The sequence below is a fragment of the Gordionus sp. m RMFG-2023 genome, chromosome 2 (genome assembly GCF_954871325.1).
Source record: "Gordionus sp. m RMFG-2023 chromosome 2, tfGorSpeb1-WG-v2, whole genome shotgun sequence".
Taxonomy (NCBI): Eukaryota; Metazoa; Nematomorpha; class Gordioida; order Chordodea; family Parachordodidae; genus Gordionus; species Gordionus sp. m RMFG-2023.
Window position 1 is genome coordinate 58,229,092 of NC_088776.1, and position 20,277 is coordinate 58,249,368.

The following is a 20,277-nucleotide window of genomic DNA, read 5'->3' on the forward strand; positions in this document are numbered from 1 at the left end:
TTTTTAGTGTTTTTATTTGAACAATTTATTTAACATAATAAATTCTGATATTAGTTTACATCGTGAGTGTCATGACTATGACTGCATTTTAACCAGCATCTATTATTTGTGTGGCTATATAAGCAGATTACTACAGCTGCTGAGAGCCTATGATCGTATCGTATATTTTAGATAAGCAATAATTATCAACTGTGTAGTCGCCGATCTTATCTAGCTCCCATTATGTCATCTAAGATGGATCTCTAACCATCATATAATTTTATGATTTGAATTGATGGGGTTTATATTCTCTTCTTCAAGAATTGTTGATTTGGTTAGGCCTATAAATTTTTCCTCATAAGTTCATTCTATAAAACATTGTTTAAAATGATAAAAGAGAGTAATATTAGTTTCAAGACCTTTTGTCAATGTAAGATAAGAATTATATTATATTATGTGGTTTTTAAAAATCATTATCAATTGAGGCATATGTATTAAATAATTAACCTTTTTTAATCACTTGTATTCTTTAGACAAAAATTGTTTAATATCAGCAATCGAAAATATTTTATTTTTAATAAATAGATGTTGTATTAAAATATTAATTATAGCAATGTATTGTATTGTTTTAATTATTTATATGCTAGTTATTTTGTATGTTTTTTTAGTTGAGCCTCCTGAGATTGTTATATCTAGTGACGCCCCTGTATTTGTCCTTTACATAAGGATTTTGATACATAAATGAGACTTGAATAGTGAATTCATAACTTCATGAATATATGACCATTTTATTTGGTGTAATTATAAAATAAATAAGGTTTTAATATTCCTTGAAATTTTAATAGAAAAAGTTGATTGATCATTATTATATGGATTAATATTAATAACAACCAATATTATTTGTTGAATTCATATACATATATTTTATAATTTATGAATTTTTATTATAAATCGACGAGTTATATATTAATTTGAATATGTAAAAAATAAAATTATGTTTTTATAGACTGGTAATTTTTAATTGTGTTTATGAATACTGGTAATTTTTTATTTTTTTTATGAATGTTCAATAAACTTGTAATTTTTGCATATTAGAAAAAGGATATATAATGGAGAAATTATGATGCGAAATGATTATTTTTTTGTTAACTTAAATTTTAATTTTTACTTTATAATTTTTTACTTATTTTTCTTATATTAATTTTATTTTTTTCAATTTTGATTATGTTTGTCCTTTGTTTGATTATAGTTATTTTAACAAAGATTAATAATCAGATTTTAGTAAATATATTTTTTATTTTTATTTTTTTAAGTTCCAGCTTTTCTCAATAAACACTCTATTGTGACAATTATTATATTGTCGGATTAATATTTTAATCAAAAACAATATAAACATCTAAAAAAATGTCTAGTTTGAAAAATAAATATTTTACATTTTGACAACTACTTTGTCTCTAGTTTAAAAGAACTCGTTTCCGAATCGTTCAATAGAATATATCATAATTATAGTATAAATAAATAATTTTTATAAGTATAACACTCCCAATTAATTGGGAATACATTTATAAATTACATCCTATATTATGTTTTTTGAATTAAACTATAAACCTATTTCCTATATTATTTATAATTAACCAATGCGACATATAAACCCTCCTTGCTAGGCCTACATTAAGGATTTTAAACTTATTTTTTTTAATACTTTGAATTAAATGGGATAACTTTATTCTCTGCCAAAATATCGTAGGGTGAAATTGTTTTGCGATTATTTATAATACTTAAAGATTACTAACTTGAAGCAAAACAATTCCAATAACATTTATTTGTACAACGTTTATATTAGAGAAAAAATCATTTAATATTTAGGGAATAAAAATAAAGCGATATCTTTTTCGAAAATTAGTTGTTAAATTAACCAATATTGGAGATTTAGTTTCAAATAGGGAGGAAAGAAAACCTTCTTTAAATAATCTTAACAATTTCTATTAAAATCAAGCTTTTCTTTTTTTTAATTTTGAAATTATAATTTTCATATTAATAGATTTACTCATTATACAAGGTTAGTTTCAAATCTAATCAAAACATGAAAAATATTTATTTAATATTTTCTGCGCACAATATCTTTTATCATTAAGGTCAAGAATTTTTTTTGTGTAAATAATTATTTTCCTTATTTAAAAGGTTAAATTTTGAACTTCGTCCTTAAAAAGTAAAATTTACGAAAATTTCATTAGGAAAATAAAGTTTAAAGGTCATTAAATTACAATAGTAAAAATATATAATTTTTTATATTCAAAAAAATTATCTAATCAACAGATTCGTTTTAAAAAAATTATAATATTACCTTTCGAAACTGAATTGGAAAATTTTTTTTTAAATTATTTTTTAATCTAGAATTTTCAAGAAAATGATATTCATTCTATTCCTATGTATATTAGTTAATATTATGGCCCATCCAAGAGGTTTAAATAAAATAAAATGTTTAATTATATTGTAATAGATATATCCTTGTACAAATTAGATCAGATAGTAAGTAGGTTTGCTAATGGATGGCACAAAGGCTTAGAGCATCTCTTAAAAAAATCTAGAGGCTTGCATAAAATTTTTTTGGCTAAAATATTTGGCTAGACATTTTTTTAAAAAGTCAGCGATTTAACAACATTACTAACGAGTTTGATTAAGTGTTATGCTTTCTCCGAAAAAACAGTTTTAAAACCACGATTGGTATAAATATATTGTTTTCAATTAAGTGCTAATATTTATGGGATACTCACACTCCATCTCCTCCAAAATTGTAAACAATATATTACTATAAACAAGAATTTGACAGAATAATTATTAAAAGTTGAAAAATCTTTAAAATAACGATTAAAAGTGGAAATTAATATAAAAATGTTAAATTTGTATTAATATCCACATTTATTATTATCATTTTATTTTTAAATCATAATTTAAATTTTACTATATGATAAATTGCATTTTTATTTTCAAAACTAAATTACATTTTTTTTATCCTCTTTTATATATCTTTTTTTTAAACAAATTAAAAAAAATAACTAATACAAATTGATGTATAAAAAAATGTTAATATAAAATTTTGACCGATTAAATATAAATACAAATTGATATAAAATAAAATAAAAATCAATTGCCAAAATAAATAATAAAATAACATCGATCAATATATTCAACAAAAATATTGCATTTTTATGTAAAAATAAATTATTTTAATAAAAACTTAACATAGCCAAAGGCCTGTTAAAAGTGCGACCTAATGACCTCCAATATGGCTGGAAAATTGCCCACCTAATATTGCCTCCTCTTAGCAAAATCCTTGCTATACTTTTTGCTTTAATGTAAGTTAGATGGTAAATAGAAAAACTATTATTGTCATAAAAATATAAAACTTGTATTCAACGGATCATAAAATTTAACAATAATATTTTTAGGAAGAAAAGTAGTTAAATAATTTTTTATTTATATTTAAATTCATTTGAATGCTTCAAAAAGGATATATAAAAATAAGTTTTAAAAACTCTACATTAATTAGTTCTTTGTTGCAAATAATGTGAAATTATTCAAATACTATATAAGAAATTAGATTTAATTATATAGAAAGAAAGGAGATACTATCAGAGTCTTTATAGATATGAAGACAATGGCATTTACATATACATTTTTCTGGCAGGATTTTTAAAAAATAAGTATTGCAGTTAAATACGTTTCAAAATTATGCCAAATTATTGGGTTTATTTAATTATCATTTTAGTAATTTAATGATTTTAAATTTACTTTTCTGTAAAAATATTTTTTATGTAAATAGTTATAACGACCGAATATAGAAAACTATGTTGGGGGAATTTATATGATGAATATCCTGATGAATTCAATATATACGTTGGTAGAGAAGAATTATTGTGAGAATTTTTATGTAATATTATACGTGCTATAAAGGAACTTGTTTTAGATCATATTTAATTGAAAACAATTATAATCGTTTTTATACCTTCAAAATCACGACATATTTATTTTTAACTGTTTCTATTGGTATAATTCAGCAGACAAATATGATTTGATTTAAATGTAGAATTGTAATTTCTTTTTTAAAGAGTGCTAAGAGATTTTGACTTGTTAACACAAGATCAAGATCCAAATAATTATCAATGAAAGTTCTATTTTTAAAGAAAAGATATTTTAAACTCGGAGTTCCTCCAATCCTCAAAAAACTTTGCTGTATTAAATATTTATCTCAGCAAAGCTTTTGAACCATTCTGATCTTATAAAAATAAAATATGTTAACGTTTCGTTTGTTATTTCTTTAATTATAATATTTTAGACAGGGTTGGGCAAATTTTTAAAAATTGCATCCGGACAGATACAAATGTTCTTTTAACTATTTTTATTTTAGATAAAAGATACTTATAAATAATCTTGATAAAATTTAAGATACTTAATACAAGATATTTTTTTAACACTTTAAATAGATCCAAATACGTCATGCTATTTTTTATAAATAAAACATGCTATAATGTAAATTTATAAAAAAATATAAAAATAAATTGTAGAATGTTACATATTTTTTCTATAAGATAATGCGATATATAAATTGCATATTATAATAATGAACAATATCAGAATAAAAATTTAATTAGAATTATCATTTAATATGATTAATTCAAACAATTTGTCGTTTAGCCTTTGACAATTTTGTCGATTGATCATATCGGCTAAGCTTAATAATCGTTCAGTTGGTGGCAGAGGATGATAATATTGTCTTAAATTTAATAAATATTTCTTTAATATATCTATGACCATTTAACATAATTATATTAACCCTGTCATCTATCATATAATTTAAAATATCATTTACCGAATTATTTGAATTGGATATAGTATTTTTAAAACTAAAAGGAATCAAGATCTTTATTGATGGAAGAATTTGCTGAAATATTAATTTCAATATTATTTTTTAAAATAATTAAAGCTTCGTAATATTAATAAATCATGAAGGTTTTTTTTTTCTTTTTCATCATTCAATCCAACGTTTTTTAAAGTAGGGATAGGAAAATGTTACCAAAAATTTGGTTTTAAAGTTATTATCCATATATATTTTTAAATATTTTACTTAAAGAAATTTCTAGTGCAATAGCTAATGATTTACAAAAGCAGATAAGTTTGCATTTAATATAGGAGTTGATCCACCATAATAGCAATTAATTTCGCTTTGTAATCTGTCAGTTATAATGATGGATGTAAAACTATTTTAGTAAAATATGGTAGTTGTTTAACAAATTTCTAAACACCAACGTCATATATCATACATTATCTTAAAATATCTAAACTCTAATTAAATTTTTCATCTAAATTTTGAAATAATTTTCATTTTAAAATTTAATACTATTTCAAATAGCTAATATAAATTGTTATTAAATTATCTGTATCTTTTTGAATACAATGTTGATAAAAATACACATATTTTTAAATAATTGTATCTTAGATAAGATCTTTTCCAAAATATTAAAAAAGATGCGAATATCTGTGATTCTGCCCAATACTGATTTCAAATATAATTAAAAATTTATATTCAAAATCTCAATCAACATTAGATAGGTTTGTGATTAAGTTTTGTTAGCATACATTATCCTCATTGATGTCAGCATTATGTAATCGTTGATAATTTTTCTATTTTATCATTACCTTCTTTCATTTACTTTTTTCTTAAAACTACCCCTCTCTTTGAATTATTTCTATAAAAATAATTTCATATTTATTTCCTTTCCTATTCATTATATTTGTTTTATTAAAAATTTTATGAAATTTCAATCTTCATTATATATGAATGTATATTTAAAAAAAGGTTCAACGAAATATATCTTATTAGAAATAACAATTCAGTAATGTCCTATATCGAAGGGAGTGATAGGGAGTTAGATACATATTCAACAAATAATATCACCAATAAAACGTTGATTTTATTTGAGAAGATTCAGTTAAAGAACTTAATAAAGTTGAAACAACTCAATCTAACATTCAAAATTAAAGCTTATGTTAGTAGCAATTATTTATACATTACATTTTAGTAACTTTTTTTAGATCGAGATTGGTTTGAATAGCTATGGCGCTAAGTTTAAACTATGTATGTTACCCTTAAATAGTAGTATATCATATATATGTTTGGAATTCATAAACGCAAACGTGAGTCAAAATTTTTAGTAACAAGATGTAGAACCGAGGAAGGAAGGAAGGAAGGAAGGAAGGAAGGAAGGAAGGAAGGAAGGTAAGGTAAAGAAAAGTGCTTGTTTATATATTTATATGTATAGGTTAGAATAAGAATTGACAATCAGAATGTGTCGGTATTAGTAATACATCAGTCGTACAAAAGTTCAACCACATATCACAATCATATAGTATACTACTTCTCATGGATCCTACCAAATAAAAATTATTATCAATATCATTATACTGGTGGAATATATAAAATATCTTGCATTCTCAGCTTCTGTATTTATTAAAATTGTACAATAAACAAATAATTATGTATATTATATACTACTGATATTTGCGTCAATTATACCTATACAATTATTAAATTAAATAAGCTAATCTAAATATTTTATCAAAATATTTACTCTAATAAATTATGAAAAACTATCTACTTAACAATCAGAAGTAATACACTATACATGACAAATTTCTTTATGTTAACTTTTTAATTTTTTTATTATTGATTTAATTTTTTTCATATCTTAAATGATGAATTGTTTAAAAGTATATAATATATATTAAGATATTTTTTTTTGCAGGTATTTGAAAGAATATAGGGATTTATATATATAAGAAATGCGACTATATATGAAATAAACTTTTCCCAAAAATGACTAAATATATGAATAAGTTATAAAATAAATAGAGAGGGTCAGCTGAATGTGGATTTGAATCTTAATATTTCATGGGCATCTATCTGTATATTATACATATAAATAATAATATTTAAGATATCAGATTTTATAATACTAATAATGAGACTCTGGGCCCTGCATTGTGGAAGTGAAGATTATACAAGAGAAAAATGATGATGATAGTTATATATACTTATATTAAAAATGCATTTTCTCACACAAAATTTTTAATCAATAGAAGAAAGCAAAAATATAATATAAATTTTAATAAATCACACGTAAAGACAAATTAATAGATATATATAATTTAATTATTATTATTGCGCAGTATTTTAGAAAAAATTTAGAAATATTTATTAAACTAGTTCTTATAAAAATAATTAGCTTTTTCAAATAAAATATCAATTAATCTATGCCTATTTGACATTAATTAAATTTTCTAAACTGAATATCTACTGGAGGAAGATGGCAAAATAAAATTCTATAACTAAAAAAAAAATTTTTTTTTGTGGTATTTCATATAAAATTAACTAAAAAAAACGATTCCCAACTATACCTACAGAAATACGGCTTCGTTTGATATTATAAATCACTCAAATAATTTAAATCTTAGCTTAAAATCTAACCGCAGATAAAAAGTTTCCAAATTTGTTAAATTATAATAAGATTCTATTGCGTTTACTAGTTTATTATCAATGAGGCTTGTGCTGCTCAATTAATGAAATACAAATTGGGAGCACTAGATTAAGGGTAGGATATATTGATATCGTATCAGGTCAATTCAGCAAAACTTTTATCGCGAAGGAATTTTATAGCGAAGGTAATATCGCGAAACGTCCGCGAATTGTTTTCCGCGAAACATATTTATAGCGAAGACAATATCGCCAACTTATTATCGTGAATTTATTTCCGCGAAACCTTAACCGCGAATACTTTGTAGCGAATACATTCTAGCGAATCTTTGATCGCTAACTCGTTATAGCGAATTTATTTTCGCGAAACTAAAACCGCAAATACTTTATAGCGAATACATTTTAGCGAATCATTTATCGCGAACTCGTTATAGCGAATTTATTCGCGAAACTAACCGCGAATTCTTTATAGCGAATACATTTTGGCAAAACTTTGATTACAAACTCATTATCGCGAATTTATTTCTGCGAAACCTAAACCGCGAATACTTTAGAGCGAATACATTTTAGCGAAACTTTGATCGCGAACTCGTTATAGCGAAACTTTAATCGCGAACCATTTATAGCGAATTTTCTACCGCGAATGTATATGCGCGAAATTATTATAGCGAGCGCATGACCGCAAAATTTGCTAATTCATTTTAAGTGTTATTGATATATTCAATATCAATTTACCAACCGAAGTTTCTTAAATAATAAACGCGATTATTTTATTACGCATTGTTATTAATAAGCATGTAACCTCTATCTGATGTGATAGATAATATATTATTCTTTTTGCTCTCACTCACTCATGGCTGTAAGTATGGAGGGGACATTTTGGGTAACGTTTTTACCAGAATATGTTAACCCCCTCCCCCATATAAAATTGTAAAGTGTTCTTTATGTCATTTAAAGTAAATGAAATGCGTATTTTCCAATCTAGATAAAAAAACTATACTGAAACCTAAGAATTTTTTATTGATTTTCTCAGATTATTTTTAAAAATCATAGAAGATTTTACTGATAATTAATGCCTCCTAATTACAATTTTTAGATAATGCACATTTCTAATATATTTTGACCTTTCCTTTTTCTTCTATACGCATTTTAATAAATTTAAATAACTGCAAAGTTATGAATAATCGAAAAAAAATTCAAAATATCTATTGGATTACATAAATTTGTAATATTTATTAAAAATAAATTTTGAGAATAAATTATGGAAATATTTCATTAAATCTTCAGTTATTTTAGTTTTTTATTTTTGCTCATTTCACAAGTCTAACTAAAACATTATAAAAATTAAAAGACGTAAAATAGTTTTCATCATTTTTTAAAATAATCACAGTTCAATTTAAATCACAGCGTTTTTATGAAAACACTACTAAACGCTTCTACTCAATTTGTAAGCACTTTTACTCATTTTTTCTAATAAAATGGATTTAAAAAAAATCAGGATTTTTTTGAATATAAATAGAAAATGTTCCAAATCTAGAAAATAAAGAAATTCCACTATCAGGAAACCAGGGCAAAATGGAGTGTTTATTTATTTACTCTTACATATTTTACCACGACATGGGTGGGGGTGTGGTGATTTGTTAAAAACATTTTCTAAATTTTGAGAAGAGTATATAAATAAAGGATAAAAAAGAATAATTATAAAAAGTGGCTATATTTTAATTATAGATTAAATAGGTGTCTTATTCAATTTTCTCATTTTGTAAATTGCAAAAATTTTTAGGCCCGGTCATATCTCCCATATTCTAAGAGTGAGGTGGGATTTTTAATGACTAAAAGGATAAAAAGAGGTACTGCGCGACAACTGCAATCCTTTTATATATAAATATTGGTGAATATATTTTTTCAAATTATAATTTATAAATTTAAATTTGAATTATCCATATTTATAAAGTCAAAATATATAAAAAATTAGATCCAAATCTACATATTTAACGGAAAGAATTTATTTTTAGAAGTTTATTATATATGAAAATAAATTTTAACTCTTCGCAATTCATCCATTAAATCGCCTCTAATAAATATGAGACCGAAGAATTATTCATTAAACTCATCTCTGAGCCAGCATTTGAATGTAGAATTAAAAATAAATCTTTACATATTTTTTACGCTTATACATTTTTATTTAATTCTTTCAAAATATTCTAATTTGATCATATTATTCAAAATCAAAGGTTTAAGCTATTTATATCTATAATTACCATAATAGTTTAATAATTCTGAGTAATTTCTTTATATGCTTAAACTTGTGTATCAGAACAGAGGAATAGATAAGATTTATATATTTTAATATCAGCGCCGGTAAATTTGGCGGCTGAATTATTATACGAACTAATTGTAAATTATATCAATATTTCTTGCTTTATTAGTACCAATTGAGTATTTAAACGAGTATATAGTAGCTCGTAAAAGAAAAAAAAACTATTAGTAACAAAATTTTGGCAAATCTATGATTTAAGCGAAATAATTTATTACGAATATTTTATCGATGTTCCGTATTAATTATAATTAAATTCGTTTAATAGACAGTATAAAGAAAAAGTTTATTAGCAAAATAAGAAAATTGCCTAATTAATATATATAAAAATACGACATTTAAGGGCAATGATATCGAGAAAATTACAAGGAACCACTCATTAAAGCGTAAAATCAACCAAATTTCTGGAAGCAATTAATCTGGAATTTAAATCAATAATTGAAATTTATTAGGATTCTTCAATTCGTTTAATAGATAGTTTTTAACGACAAAATAAGATAAAATTGCACGATTGGCAACATGCGAAAACAAGCAAATTTTTATAGGTGAGCTCATACCATATGAAATGCCAGAATAGTAATTACTATTCCATCAATCAGTTTTTCTAGTCAATAAACAAAAACTTGTTTTAATAAGAGAAATAGACACTAGCACACCTTTAAGTATGTATGAACCAAAAGTTATTAGAATTTCAAAAATTTGAATCAAATTTAGATTGAGCAATTAAAAAAAATTAAATGTTTATCTTAAAAAAATATTACTATCATTATTTATAAAATCAACTTTTTTCCTATTTCAAAATATGAGGATTTAAAGATAAAATAACTCGATATTTTAGTTAAAAGAAAATTAAGCTTGGAAACTTTTCCGACAGATGACATAACTTGCGGCAACTTATGAAAATGTTATATCAAAATGAGATGGATTGGTTATGGTAAAATTTAAAACAATTAGGATAGCTAATTAGTTTCATCAAGCAAATAGGTTGAGCTATTGTTTAATAAAAAATATTTAGATTATTTTTAATGCCTATATAAAATAAAATTTTTTTAAAATATAACCAAAAAAAATGATGTATTTAAATTTTAATTTTAGTTTTATTAATTCAAGACATGACATGAAGCCACCCAAGCTTAATGACATTGTTAACAAATCAAATGAGAATATAGTATATTAAAAAAAGTTAATCAAATGCCAATATTTAAATAATTAATAACCTTAAGGAATTTTAGAGCTATAATATAACAAAATTAACAACCAATTTTTTTCCAAATTTTTATAGCAAGGTCAATATCGTAACTTGAACTGCGAACTCATTAGAGGAGCATCATTGAAATTAGAAGGGGGATAGTTAGTTATAAAATAATTATCATTATTTGAATAAAATTGGAAAGGGATGAATGATATTTTCTTTTTTTAATTATTTATATTTGGTGTAGGAGGTTAAAAGTTTTGAGAGGGTTGATATTATTTATAGATATGTATACAAGCCCCTGATTATATTCTCCGCCTTTTTTTAAGTTAAAATAGGAAATGGTATAGCAAGTATTATCTTATTTTAATAGATCCCTTTAGGTCATATTTTTTTATATCTAATTTACATATAGAATAAATATCCTAGCAAAATAAATTTCATTATAAAAAGTTTTTTAAAAATGATTATTTTTATTGAATATGTGAAGGAAAAAGTAGAGCATTGCCATATCATATCATCTAAACTAATAGTTTGTTTGTTAAATATATAACTGAAGTGTAAAATTTTAAAAGAATCACTGATTTGGACAAAGACTGGTTAAAAATAACCATGGAAAAAAAACATCAGACAAAAACACCCAATATAAAAAAATTTACATGCTTAAATAAATAAAAGGAAAATGTAATCCTCGTTTTAAACTTTGCCCTTTAATGTAATACTTGAGTTTTATTTTATAATAATATTTTACTAATAATGTTGCTCATCAAAAGTGATCATACTTATAAGGGAAAACAACTATATAACTCAAGGGCTAGAAATATGAATTTTAAAAAATTTTTATAATGCATGACGAAAGGTAGTTATTTTTAGAATATTAATCGTGGGATTGATGTGGTAGAGAAAGACTGCGTCAAGAATTTGTAAATACCCTCATAAAATCTGCATCTTGATGAATGAGTTTGTATGTAGCTAGCTAAATTTTATACCAAAGTAGACCTTCGTATATTTTTGTCACAAAAAAATAATGCAAATATAAAAAATTTGAGACTATTATATAAAAACAAACAAAATTTTTATTATTGTATAAGAATTTAAAAAATTAAACATTCAATATTATAGCGATTTGTTTAAGATAATCTAATCTTGATCAATTTTCGAAGTCAGAAACAATTGTTACTATTCTCGCATGTAGATTTCGATATTTTTTTCTCGAGGTAGAGGGTGTTTCACCAGAATTATATTGAGCAATTTTTAACTCTGTCACCTTTGTTGTTTTTTTAAGCCTAAAATACAAATTATATAGTTTATTAGTAAATCTTTATACTTTTTAAATCTATTTATAATAATTGATATACATATAACTCGATATAAATTTCCACATGTTTGGATGGTGATTTGTTAGGAGGGAACTGAAGCATATATGCCACCCTTCAACCGCGTTGTTGGTTTTCGCTTCCCCGTTTAGAGTTGATTGATAACAATTCCATAGTTCATTATTAAACAAAGCAGGTAGTCTGCCTCTTCCAAACGTTTTACCAATGTAAGCTTTTTCAAAAGTTTCAATTAGAGGCTGAAGTAACAATTGATTATTAGAATAAAATTCTAGTAATTTAAATGTTTCAACTACATTTAAGGTTGGCACAAATGTCAAGCAAGCCATCAGTCTAAGTTGTATATTAAATTCCACACCTGTTTTATATTTCTGGATATTTTAAAGGTTTTTCTAAAAGGATTAGCCATAATGGAAATAGCAACATTTGTGTTGCGAATTGGGAAACACTTCATTGAAAGCTTTTACAATGGCCATTTCAAAATCCGTCATAATTTTTTTTGGAGTTGATAATAAGTTGTCACCTATAATAGTAAATATTCTTTTATATGTTTCATAATCCTTTCTATTCGTCAATATATATGAGAGATAAAACATTATTATTTTTAATCCCATGAATTGTATAAATTTGCGCAATAAAGGTGGCGACGATTTAAATGTACCATCAGAAAACTAATGTACGCATGAAACTAAGAAGTCCAAATTTTTTCTTGCTCCAAATATGATAACACGGTCGGGAACCTAACATACATGATAAATAAATAAGCAATTATAATAAAGTGTTTCTTATCGGGCAGCTTATCGCAATAAAAATAAAAAATTTAGTTATATTTGTTCAAAAAATTTATAGAAAATCTTACCGGACCATCATCATAAAGTATGAAATCCTCATACTTATCTGTAATTGAATATTCATGCGGAATTACCAGCTCAATAAGGCTGCGATTCGGAAGTGCAAAACTGTTTCAACTCCGCGTTCGGTGAATTATACGTTTCATAGATTCGGTGATGGTAGTGCCATTGATATGGAATCACTTAATTGAGATACGTGTTTCTCCACAATAAATTTTGGAGTTTCCATAGTATTATTCAAAGCTTCATTCATAATTGAATTGATTATTTTCTTGGTTTCCATTTCGATTGGATTTTCTGGACGATTGTGTATTTCTTTATTATCTTTTATCTTACCAATTTTTTTTGTAATTCGTACGGAACATTTAAATATATCTGATGATAAAGAAATTGAAATATTATGTTAAAGGGAACTTTATAAACCATTTAATTTTAATTTTCTGGATTTGAGACTTTAGGTAACAATTTCTTTGACTAGAATTATTTAATTTAGAGAAATATATTTTTCTTTCCTTAGATTTAGATACAATTATCTTCAAGTTTGTTAAAAATTTGCACTGATTTCTGAATTTACCAGTATTTACGTATTTATGGTCAATCTATAAAAAATAGTAATTTAGCGAATTTTTTTTTTGCTATTATCCCTACTTAGATTTTGCATAATAATGAATAATTCTATATAAATTTTATTGATTACGGAAATACATGACCTTTTAATTTTTGTAAATTATTTAAATATTTCAAGAATATTCGATCAAGTGCTTCTGACTTGTATAATCAGACTATGATAATAATTTATAATAAATATATTTTTAAATCATTAAATTTAAAGAAATGAAAACTACCGACAATTGAAGCTACAAATATTGGGTTCTAGTAAGCAATAACATAAGGAAGAAATAAATATAATTAATCTTGGAGGGAGAAGTGCCATTTGGCAAAAGAATCCTACAAGGATCTAAGGGAAAAATATATAGCTCCAGGAAAACCTTCTATTCTATTTAGTTTGGAAGCTTGGCCAAGCAAAGAATCAGACATGAGATATTTATAGAGATACGAAAATATATTATGTTAAAGGTATTACCCATTAAAACTAAGATCATTGTAAATAGACTACGTATGGACATAAAATGAAAGAATAGAAAACTAAAGAGTTCAGAAGCGATGGGCAGACTTAAGAAGGGAAACCAAAATTCCAATGGGCTCAAAGATTAAAAGTCATTGAATAAAATATTTGTTTAAAATGGAAAGAAATATTGAAGGAGGATGAATAAAAAATAGAAAATCAAGCCATTATTAATTAATACATTATTCTAATTACAAATATTTGTAAAGTAAAATCGATATATGGTAAGTGAATGATAATTCCTTGGGATAAAATCTATATATTTTTTTCTTATAAGGGGGGAGGAATATCTAAAATAAGAAGGGAGTATATTCCTTTATTCTGATTTTTATACCCATCTAATAAGTAAAATAATATAAATATTATTTATTACTATTTATAAAATATATCCATATTAAAATAAACAATCTTAATTTAATACTGAGGGGTTTTTAACCAGAAGAAGTTTGGAAAAAGAAATTGTTTATTTGAGGTAAATGACTTTTATACTTTATATAAATATACAAATATTTTTACAGATTTAAATATTATATATTTTGCAAGCATTTGCAGAAAAAATATTATAGTATGAATATTTTAAATTAATAAATTATTGAACTCTATTTATATAATCATAACTAAATTTAACCAGTAAATCAAACTATTTTTATGAAAATGAAACTAATTCTATTCATATGCATCTCTACTTATGTTAGAACTATTCCTGCTCAAAGAGGTTTAACATTCATTTGTTTTTTATAATATTAATCTTATAAATATATAATCATATTAATCATACAAAAGTCATGTAAATGGCCAGATTTAATACTTCTTTTAACCGAGTAATTGTACAATATAGTTTAATCGATGCAAAAATTACAAAATAAATTATGTTAAATTATAGAGCTCTAGTAATGTTTAGCGATTAATTAAGAATTGCTTAAGCTATTTCGTAACAATTTAAAACGAGCCCCTAAAACTCATATTAGGTAGAAATAAAATCGTCTAAATTTATACATTATGAACTTAAAATTTTATAAATAATATATAAGTTAATAATTTATAAATTTACAATATTGATGAAGAAAATAATTAGAAGCCTATTTTGCAATAAATAATCCAGAAAATCATACCTTTTTAAACCATGAAATTTCATTTTTAAAAACATGGTATTTGTCTTCAATCTGATTTTATATTATAAAATATTGATATTGTAAGAATAAAAATATATAAAAACATGAAATATTTGAATACTATTTTATAAAATTTTATTTTTGAAGAATCAACCAAATTGTGTAATATAAAATATAATTTGAAATTTTAAGCATTTAAAAAAAATACATCGCTATTTTAGAAAAAATTTTCTAGTTGGATTTTTAGATTTAAAGCGTCAAAATATTATTGATAATGATAAATATATTAAAATTTTATTAAATTCAATAACAGCACGTTATCTTTATATTTAAGTTTAAATATACTTTTTATTAAATATAATGTTGTTGGGTGGCCTAATGGGTAAGATGTAGGCTTGGAAACACGAGCATGAACAAGGACGCTGGTTCAATCCTGGTAAGAACCATAAAAACTTTCAAGTTTTTCTTCGATGACTGATGTGTAAAGACATATGGTATGATGAATTTCGGAGCTTAGAGATGACACCCCGGTCACCGACAGGCCTGGACAGCCGGGTGCTAAGGATACCTGTCCAATAAACAAAATGAAGGACACAAATGAAAATATGAATATGAAAGCTAGGGCGTTCCCTCCATGCGACGCGCAGGGTGTAGACCTCCATCCTGTGAAAAATAAAGTAAAGGTCAAAGCAAAGAAGACAAGACTGGCAAGTTTGAATATTGGGACGCTTAAAGGTAAGACGAGAGAATTGGCATCAATGTTGAACAGGAGAAAAGTTGATATAGCGTGCATACAAGAGACGAAATGGAAAGGACAGAAGACTTTGATGATTGGAGATGGGTATAAATTGTACTATAATGGACTTGTTAGCAATAGGAACGGTGTCGGCATCATCCTCTAACCTCCTCAGTTGTAGAAGTCAACAGGATCTCTGATAGACTAATGAAGATAAAACTCTGCATTGGTCAATCAATACTACACGCAAGGAAGAAGAGAAAGATGACTTTAGAGCTATCCTTGATGAAGCCGTAATGGAAATCCCTAAGGATGACCTAGTCATAATTGGTGGTGACTTAAATGCGCATGTGGGGAAAGCAAGAGATAGCTACAAAAGGCATCATGGTGGTTTTGGATACGGAGAAAGAAATGATGAAGGAGAGCACGTACTGAAATTTGCGCAAGCCTTCGACCTTGCCTTAACCAACACCTACTATAGGAAAAAAGATAGTCATTTAATAACATATGAAAGTGGTACTAGGAAAACACAGATAGATTACATGCTAATCTCTCGCAGAAGATTAAAAGATGTAATAGACTGCAAAGTCATCCCAGGAGAAGAGATCGCCGCGCAACACAAGCTACTAATCATGGATTTACAAATCTCAAATAAATCCACTCAAAATAAGATAAAACTGGAACCATGCATCAAATGGGGCAAATTAAAAACAATGACAGATGCCTTTGCAATCAATGCAAACATTGAAACAATAAATTGCTCACAAGTCAGTGAAAAAATCTGGACAGACCTTTCATCCAGATTAATAGACACTGCAAAATCGACGCTAGGCTTGACAAGAGGAGGCAACAAATCACACAAAGAACTATGGTGGTGGAATCAAGAGGTACAAACCACTATACAGGAGAAAAAAGCCCTTTATAAAATATGGTACAAATCCAAAAATGCAGATGACAAGTCAAGATACAAAAAATCCAAGAGATTAGCTACAAAGGCGGTGGCTAGGGCCAAATCTATGGCATACGATGACATGTACGAAGATCTACATACCAAAGAAGGGCAAAATAAAATATACAGATTAGCCAAACAGCGAGAAAAGAACTCTAGGGATATAAACGGAGCTCCGAAAGTAATCAAAAATAAAGATGGGAAATTGATAATAAAGGAAAAAGAAATAATGAATAGATGGAAAGAATATTTTCAGGAGCTTCTCAACTTTAATTCCCACATATTGCATCTCGACGAACACTCCCCTTGTCAGAACCTTGTACAACCTATAACAGAACAAGAAATAATCACATGCCTCAAGCATATGAAAAACAACAAAGCTAGGGGTCCAGACGATATTCCAATAGAAAGCCTTAAAGCACTAGGAGATGATGGAATACATCTCCTCACAAATCTGTACAATAAAATACTTGGAAATGAAGAGGTACCCCAAAAATGGAGGCAGAGCTATCTAGTTCCTATCTTCAAAAATAAAGGGGATCCACACAATTGTCAAAATTACAGGGGCATAAAACTAATGTCACACTGTCTAAAACTATACGAAAAAATAATAGAAAAAAGATTAAGAGATATAATCGAAATAGGAGAGACACAGTTTGGCTTTATGCCTGGAAGATCAACAACCGATGCTATCCATGCAATTAGGCAAATGAGTGAAAAATACAGGGAAAAGAACAAAAAGCTACACATGGTCTTTCTCGATAGAATCCCAAGAAAACTTATCTGGTGGGCGCTATGCCACAAAAAAGTTCCCGAAAAATATATAAGAATAATAGAGGATATGTATATGGGACATACAACAATGGTCCGTAGCACAACAGGTACTTCAGCAGGCTTTACAATAGCCGAAGGAGTTCATCAAGGGTCGGCTCTCAGCCCACTTCTCTTCATTACAGTAATAGATGTATTAGCACAGTCTATACCTCAAACAGTCCCGTGGAATATGATATTTGCAGATGATATTGTGATACTTGCCGAATCCAAGGATGAAATGAAAGAAAGGTTAGTGAATTGGATAAATATCCTAGAAACGCACGGATTAAAGGTAAATAGAGAAAAGACGGAGTATATGGTGATAGGAGGAGATGAAACGGAGAGTATTGATATAAATGATTGGCAGATATCCGCAATTGAAAGCTGCAAATATTTGGGCTCCACTATACAAACAAACGGCCCAATAGAAAAAGAGATAAAGAATAAGATTAATCAAGGGTGGTTAAAGTGGAGATCTTTATCTGGAGTGCTATTTGACAAAAGAATCCCACACAAATTAAAGGGAAAAATTTACAGTTCCATAGTACAACCAACTATTCTATATAGTTCGGAAACATGGCCAACCAAAGAATCAGACGAGAGAAGTCTACAAACTATGGAGATGAGAATGCTGAGGATGATTGCTGGGGTAACAAGAAAGGATAAGGTGCGCAGTACAAGAATACTAAATAGTTTAAAGGTAGTGCCCATTAAGACTAAGTTAATGGTAAACAGACTTAGGTGGTATGGGCACACAATGAGAAGGCCTATGAACTACATAGGAAATAAAGTTGAAAGATTGGAAGTGATGGGCAAACGTAAAAGAGGAAGGCCAAAACTTCAATGGGGCCATAAAGTTAGAGCCAATATAAAGAAGTATAAAATAGATAAAAGAGATTGTACGAATAACATAAAGTGGAGAGAGATGTTGAAGGAGCTTACCACCAGAAAAGGTGAAAGCTAAAGAGAAAAAAAAAAAAAATGTTGTTATCAAGTGCTCCTGTAGAGCGTTTATTCAGTCTAGGAAGCTCATTTTTGGAGAGAAACGAGCGCTCTCCTAGATAAATTTTTGAAATCCAATTGTTGTTATAAGCAAATAAACATTAAATTCAAATTTTTATAAAATATTTTTTTCAATGCTAGGATATTTTTATTCGATGTAAATATAAATATTCTATTTTCCTATATTTTTTTCGGTTTACTTATTTTTTATAAATAAATTGTATTTTTTTTTTAAACAAATGATTTATAATTTGTATATCATAATTTTTTTATATTAAATAAATTCGTTTAGTAAATAAATGCGATATATGAATGTTGTATAAATTAACTTATAATGTTACTAGTTACTTTTGAAAAACAACTGTAACTAATAACTAGTTATATTTTTGCCAATGTAACTAATAACTATGACTAGTATGTTTCAAAAGTAACTCTAACAACACTATACCCTTTCTACCCATTAGCTATAAAAAAATTCAAATGTGTAAATAACTATTATGACAATTGTCAAATTTCTATGGTACATCCTTATTTAAATTTAAATTTATATTTGTTAAATAATAGTGATTATATCTTTCGGTCAAAATTTTATATTAACATAAAATTTATATATCATTTTAATGAGTCATTTTTATTTACTTAGTATTTAAATTTAATCGGTGAAAATTTTTTAACATTTTTTTTATATCATTTTAACATTACATTTTTTTTATTTGTATTTCCCACAATTAGTTATTTTTTTTATTGTTGAAAAGATATATAAAGAAAAATTGTTTTTGGTGAAAGTAGTTAATAAAAAATAAAAATGTAATTTATATAAAAATAAAATATAAAAATCATGATATTATTACTTAATAGAAAATTCTATTCAATTCCTACAATATTTAAAGTTTATTATTTTACCCATTTGCTTCAAAAAAATTCAAAAAAAAAACAAACTCATTGTTCTATTATACACAGCGTCTACATGACAGGATTTTCACAGGATGCAACCCTTCAATAACCTTTGCCTACCCCCCTAAAAAATTTTCGAAAGGATTTATTTTTAAGAAAATAAATTCAATTAAATCCTCCATTATTTACAATGAATTTTTTATTATAACTTTATGAGCTTGCTGAAATATCTAAACCTTTTAAATTTAATTAAAAGGTTTTATTTGGAAAACAATATGTATAATTGTTTGCAATATATAGATTTAATTGATGAATTGCATTATAATAGTTCTATAATAAAAGTATTAATTTTTACAGCAATCAATTTTACATGTTTACAATATATATTTTTTACTTTCCTTTAAAATGAGGAATATTCTTTACTTTCAAAATTATATTTAT

The 20,277-nt window shown here is 25.7% G+C and overlaps 1 long non-coding RNA gene across 4 annotated transcripts in view; it reads left to right on the top strand.

Moving 5' to 3' along the window:
* LOC135924301 (uncharacterized) overlaps positions 1-20,277 on the top strand; it is a 41,135-nt gene that overhangs the window by 9,094 nt on the left and 11,764 nt on the right. The window contains exon 4 of one of the 4 annotated variants that reach the window (XR_010571326.1): positions 3,803-3,836. The exons of the other annotated variants lie outside the window; for them this stretch is intronic. This is a non-coding gene — a long non-coding RNA (uncharacterized LOC135924301). Of the gene's footprint in view, positions 1-3,802; positions 3,837-20,277 lie in introns of those variants that run through there. 4 annotated transcript variants of the gene reach the window in all.